The 7018-nt window shown below is 37.1% G+C and overlaps 1 protein-coding gene across 1 annotated transcript in view; it reads right to left on the reverse strand.

Annotated features, from left to right (window-relative positions):
• The window catches only part of LOC103150260 (tumor protein p53-inducible protein 11), a 51747-nt gene extending 45136 nt beyond the window's left edge, over window positions 1-6611 (reverse strand). The window contains exon 1 of the mRNA XM_007569801.2: window positions 6481-6611. The gene's annotated coding sequence lies outside the window, so the exon portion shown is untranslated. The remainder of the gene's footprint in view (window positions 1-6480) is intronic.
• Window positions 6612-7018: the final 407 nt, after the last annotated feature.

The following is a 7018-nucleotide window of genomic DNA, read 5'->3' on the forward strand; positions in this document are numbered from 1 at the left end:
GTTAAAAATAATCTGTCTGATTTGAGCATGAGGTGCTAAATAGTTCTTGGTAATCGTAACTGTTCTGCATTTATTTACCGTATTTTCCGCACTATAAGGCGCACCGGATTATAAGGCGCACTGTCGGCTTTTGAGGAAATTGAAGGTTTTTAGGTGCGTCTTATAGTGCGGAAAATACGGTAAATAAATGCAGAACAGTTACGATTACCAAGAACTATTTAGCACCTCATGCTCAAATCAGACAGATTATTTTTAACATAAATCAGAGTCTACGCAGTCAAAGTAGTAAGGAAATGCATATAATTTATAGCTACAAAAATCTGTTTAAACAGGCAGAACAACAGAAATGAGATGAAATGATTCCCACAGAACTGTGGCTCTGAAACAAGAGAAAATACATTTACACTGCCGCTAATGTTCCTGCTGATTAGGAGTTTACATAAACTAATAACGATAAACCATAAAAGGTTGAGTTTGTCACATTAACTCAACAACGAAGGATCAGAGCCAAACTATTTTTTTAATTACGAGAATGAACTCATATTACAAAAATACAGTTGTAAAATCAGGAGAATGAATGAGCAATTTTATGAGAACTTTCCATGAAAAACAACAAAGATAAAGTGAGAAATGTCGAGCATATAGTGAATTTCACAGATACTAATAAATCTTTAACAGCTCATTATTTTAAACTGTTACTGTTTATTCATTGTCACATGCTGTTTTTTTTTATTATGTAAAGCACTTTGAAATGCCTTGCTGCTGAAATGTGCTATACAAATAAAATTTGATTGATTGATTGGTAACATTGAGTGTTTATTCTCAAGTCAAGTCAAATTTTATTTATATTTTACATTTACAACAGCCTCAGCTGAGCAAAGTTCTTCACGAGACAGGTAGATAAACAATTAAACAAAAATTATGTTTGATGCAAAAGAAATTATAAAAATTGCGGAAAATAAAAAGTAACCAAGACATATTTAATTTCAGCTCCAGTGATTTACCAAAATAAAAGTCGAATCATTGAGATCCTCTGGTCATATATTCCTGTATTTAAATAAAAACATTGTAGCCTGACCAGAAGACACCACGACACAACTCAAATAAAAATAATTATTGAAATAAAAACCACTTTGTGAAAATATTTTCTATAATTTGTAATTTTTTAGTAAATAAAAAAAAATACTAAAAAAACTTTGTTTTAGAAAAAAAAAGTGTTTTTAAATGAAAAACTTTTACAAAAACAAGTTTTAGTCAAATAAACGTTTTTGTAAAAAAAAAAAAAAAAAAAATTCTGAAAAACATTTACCAAAAAATGTTTTATTAAAATCAGATTTGATATGAGAAAGACGGATTATATTTCTAAGCCATAGCATTTACTTAGCTTAGCATCAGTCCGCTGTGTTGCCCTGCACTGTTATTTCAAAAGGAGCGACAGCTGATTTTCCATCTGCTTTTGTTATCCATCTCAACAAAAAGTGTGAAGGACCCCCCGAGTTCAGTCCTGCAGGCTGCATCAAACCCAAACAGAGACGCATCTCCATTTATACGGCTTACTGTAACTCTCAGAGGGGTACTTCTGCCTCGCTGCCCGGCTCAAGAGGCCTAACCCTCAATCCCGTGTGCTGCAATGCCCACATGCAGTACTTTGTGCAGCAAATGTGGGGTCATGATACATTTCCATTTGTCTGGCACTCCTAAGCTTGTTAGCGCCATTAGCGGGAAACTTGGGATAAAAGCTGGGAGGTCCTTCACAGGGTTTCTGAAGGTGACAAAATGTGAATTTAATAAGCCGAACCAGGAGAGAAAAAAAGCCGAAAAATGTCACCACCAAGTCCAGCCTGATGCACTGCAAAAACACTAAATCAAGTACTTTTGATCAAAATTCTAGTGCAAATATACAAGTAAACTTGAAATTAGACAAAATAAATTAAAAGTAACTTTTCAGCAAGAAATGGAGCATATGTCAAACTCAAGGCCCGGGGGCCAAATCTGGGCCGCCATATACTTTTTTGTGGCCCTCAAGACTCCAAATTAGATCAATAAGTCCCTCCAGTTTTTCACAAATCCGTAAAATTCACACAAAAATCAACAGATCCCCCCATTTTCTTTTCTCAAAATTGGCCAAAAACTTTGTGTTTAAGTGACTGCTTGATGTCAAGTTATATCTGTGACCGATTGATAAAATCGGTCACAGATTGAAAAAAGTCACATTTAACATCATACATTAGAGCAAATATTGTAAAAAAAAAAAAATTTATAAATATTTCTAAATTAGCATCACAAAATCTGTGATTTTGATTTGGGGGAAAAAAAAATCAAAAACCTGATGGACTGATCAGTGTGAAAAGATTTAAGAAACACATATTGAATGCTGAAACAAGCTACTATTTATTGATATTTTACCAATTTAATGGATTTCATCAATACATCCTGGCACAACCGGCTCTTTAAGAATATTCAGATTTTTGATACGACTCAAAATTAAAATGAGTTTGACTTCCCTGAAATAGAGGTTTAATATTTATGGAAAAGTCCTTGCTCCCTTGGCAGATAAATTAACTTATAAGAAGGGAAAAATGTTTTGTTACAAGTGAAATAATCTCCCAGTGGAACTAGAACTGGGTTGCTAGGCAACGTCCTGGGCGTGGCTGGGGTTGCTAGGAAACGGCAAAGTGTCCGTTGATAGTGACATAAGTTTCTGCCAAAGGAGCTAGTACTTTTTCATCAATATTAAGGGATTAGTTCCCTAAAACCAGCCTTTATATCTTGCTAAAAAGTTACTTGTAAGTTGGTTTGTCTTATTTCAAGTTTACTAAGATATTTCCACCAGAAACTAGATCAAAAGTACTTGGTGAGATTTTGTGTTTTGCTGTGTACCTTTATACAACCTCTTATTGTTGCCGTTCGCCACTATGTGAGCAGTGTAAACATAAAACGGTGTGGTGGTTAAAATGGTTAAAAGGACAGAGCAGCCTTTGAAAATCCCAAGCCAGAGAAATGTCTGCAAGCTACAGCAACACGACCACAGTGACATGAACAGACAGCAATATGCAGCTCGCTCTACGACGACTATCCGACGTCTCAACAAACATCTGAACTTTGTTGCTATTAGCAGGGAGAACAGAGATGGAAGCTTCACTGCTTCATCCAATTAGAAACCTCGGCCCGCCCACACAACCTGGATCTTATTCTGCTTCTTCACTGGAGGAACAAAGTGTCACTGCCGCCTTGAGAATAACGCACGATTTATGAAATGAAGAACAAGAAAAATATGTAAAAATGTGAATTGGTTGACAGAACTGCAACATTCTTCTTATTTAAAACATAATTTGCTTCAATATTTATCTCACATAGCTCATTTTCTATGAAATAGACTTAAGTTTTTTGTTTGTGTGTTTTTTTTTAGGGATGAACCCAGGCGCGGAGCGATAGGGTGGGGCTAGGGGGGCTGCTGCCCCCCAAACCGGGCCGGATGGGGGCCGGACCTGGAGGTGCCAGGGAGGGAGGAATGGTTTCAAGTCATTGAAATATGTGATTATAGACAGAGAAAGTGCGCCCTCGCCTGTTGAGAAGGGTGTATTTAATGTTAAGTGCCCCCCCACTCAACAGTTTCAGTTTCACTCCACTTCCTTCGGGGCCCAGTGATTCCTTAGGGGCCCGGTGATTGGTTAGGGACCCGGTAATTGGCCCCGCCCCCCAGCCCGACGCTGACTTGTTCCGCTAGTGGACGAACCGATCCACTTTTTTCACTTCCGATACCAATACCGATATCTGAGGCTTAGTATTGGTCGATACCAATCCGATAGAGAAAAACAGCCTTAAACATGGCCTTAAAATATTTCCTTTTTTAAAAAAAACAGACATAAATGAACTGAATAACAAATGTATTTGATAACTCTGCACCAGTAAAGCACACTCACATACACCAATAGTTTCACAAGTTTGGTCAAATAAGTAGAAACAAAACAAATACAATTTGACCAGTCAGTGAATTTAGGAGTATAAAAGGCAATGTAAAATATATAAACTAATAATAGGCTGACATGCACAACGTAGGTTTCCAGATATTTTGGGTCCAATTCATGCAGCAGAGTTTCGTTTTTTTGTGAGATTTTATTTTGCTTTAAAGTACCAACTCCATATCCTGTTGGGAGCTGTGAAGCAATCACACCCTCTGCCACAGCCATCAAGAGCGATCTCCAGAGGGCTGACAATGGACTGAGTGGAACCGGGGAGCCCCTTGCATCTGCAGAACGATCTATACCACCAAGACCCGGGAGAAGAAATAAATAATATTTCTCCCATGGCTACAATACTTTAACAGCTTATTAATAGGTAGCTTTATGAATACATTTTGCTACAACTGGCTCTTTGAGGATGTCCAAGAACTTGATGAAATTAAAATTAGCTCGTTTAGAAATCTCTTCAGCATCATGTTTACAAGAGCTAACAAAATGCACATGAAACTTTGTGTTAATTCTAGTTGTTTTTGTCTATTAGTCCTCATAAATAACCTCCAACATTAGTGGAAAGAACATTCAGTGCACTGAAGTATAGCGTTAAAAAACAAACTAAAGAGTTCATGTGAAATCTTTCATTAAAAATTTATATTTATTATAACTGTAGTGTTGCTCAAAAAGGAAATTCACATTCTTTTTTCAGTTAAGGTTTTCTAATGCGATTAGATTTATACTTTTAATATGATAGCAAGACCTGGAGAAACTGTTAGTTTATTACTTAACATCTCAGAACAAGAATCAAACATGGAGAATCAACATTTAGCTTTATACAACACTAGAACTCAACCCAGAACAACATCTAGTTTTATACTTCACCAATATTTAGTTTTATACCTCACTAATGCAGAGCAAACTTAAGATCCAGAGAAACCTTTATTAGTTCATAAATTACAGACTACTTATTCTTATTAAACATGGGGAACCAATACTTATACCTAACTACTCCAGGGCAAACTTAAGAAACTCCTGTTCAGGATTTACCCCAGTGTAATATAAGCCTGGCGGGCCACCAGGCTTTACTTGTGCCCCCACCAGGCTAAGCTTTACTTATTTATTAAAGTCTTTTTTAAAATGTCTGCATTTTTTAAAACTTTATAGTTGGTGTTCAGGTATTAATCTTCCAATTACACATAATTATTAAGTGATATTTCCAAATTTCCTGCCAACTTTAAACATTTTTTAACTCAAAAAAAACAACGAGGCGCTGGATGAATGACAGAACTAGCACCCAACCACCGGGCTTAGCAAGTTTTCTGGGGAAACCTTGCCTACTAGCTTATAAATGATGGACTTCTTATTGTTATTAAACATTGGGAACCAATATGTGGTTTTATAATTTACCGCTTTGTCTTTCTTCTGGTTTTATTTGTATTTCTTTCTAATTCATGTGAAGCTCATTGAACTGCCTTGTTGCTGAAAATGCGCCATGTAAATAAAATTACCTTAGCAACAAAAAACGTCAGGAAGAAAACGCCTAAAAAGATCAGCCCATGATAAACAGATCTGAAGTCTTCCCTGACAACATGAACGAACAAGCCTTGACACACCAAAGGTTGGAGAGGAAAACTGTTGCACACTCACAAAACAGCCTGAATTACCACTCCCAAACCTGGACTCAATGTATGGTCCTGTGTGTTTTATTTAAGGGTCATCTTAAGCAAAGTTTAGGGAGGGGAAGTGGCAGAAACATACACAGATCATGTCATTTTAACATAAACACCGCAGCAGCAAAGCTAAGCAGAGCTGCTGGTGGTGTGGTCACAATTTTGTTTTAAATGCAGCTTTTTGGCTACCATGAATCAGATAAAAAAGTAGCTAGTATTTGGAATTATTTTTAGTTTTTACTGCACTAGCCAGCTTGGTTATTTTAATATTTTAAGCCACACATTTATAAATGAAGCAGAAGAGATGAAATAAGCAACAGGAAAGACTTTAATTGGGCATGAAAATGATGAGTACCCCGGGTAACATTTTTATCTTGGCTCCATTATAACTTCACACTTGTTGGGTGGAGTGGGGTGTTGAGGCGGCTCAGGCGTTTATTCAGAGCAAAGCTATAAAAATAGCACCGTGGAGAACATGGTCCGTGTTGTGTGTGTTGGTAATTATCGATAATCTGTTGCTGATATTCAGAAAAATCAAACGCAGCCTCACTACTCTCAGTTAAGTTCCATCACCCAGCTGTGTTACTCTGATACTTTCCATTCAAAAAAAAAAAAATGAGCAAAAACAAACAACTCTGAGCACCTGATGAAAATAAAACCACCTTTAAACGACTTTCCAGCCATAAACATCCAGTATTAGTTACATTTTAAAGGGCGCAGTTTAATATTTAACCACAAAGATGTGGACGGACACGAAACAAAGCGCGAAGCATCACAAATTAAAAGTGTGGTTTGACGTAAAGAGAGCGATAAACACGGCGAAAACAAACGGAGTGTGAAAAAGAGCAACTTACGGCGGGGAGCGAGGCGGGATCCGGAGTTTGGTCGACGGGAACGTTAGCCGTGTTCACCCGGAGTGTGGTGGGCGGTTTGTGGGGAAGCTCGTGGAGGCGCTCCGTGCTTTCAGTCAGAGGCAGCGAACAACACACTGCCGTAATACAACACAGAAGTGAGCGGGAACAAACGCGCCTGCTCCTACCGTAAAACAAAAACAAGTGCGCACAGAAAAAAAGTGTAAACACAAATCAGATCAGAAAAAAAGAAATTTAGCCTTTCATGCGTGAATTATGAGCCTTTTTGTCAGGATTCTTTTCTTTTTTTTCTCAAGGCATAAAGAAAAGGTAGGAAAATTATTTTTTTTTTTTTTTTGATCAATTGTAATTTTCTCCAAATACAAAGTTGTTATTTGAAAAATACATCAGTAGTATTGTTCCTTAGGGGTTATCTGATGTCACAATATTTTTTTTGCAAGAGTTGTCTACAGTAGAAGGAGGGACCAGGTCGGTTGGCATGCTTTGTTGTCTGTCGGCCATATTGGATTTAACAAAAAAA

This window comes from Poecilia formosa, unplaced genomic scaffold (assembly GCF_000485575.1).
Source record: "Poecilia formosa unplaced genomic scaffold, Poecilia_formosa-5.1.2 Scaffold246, whole genome shotgun sequence".
In the NCBI taxonomy this organism is placed as follows: Eukaryota; Metazoa; Chordata; class Actinopteri; order Cyprinodontiformes; family Poeciliidae; genus Poecilia; species Poecilia formosa.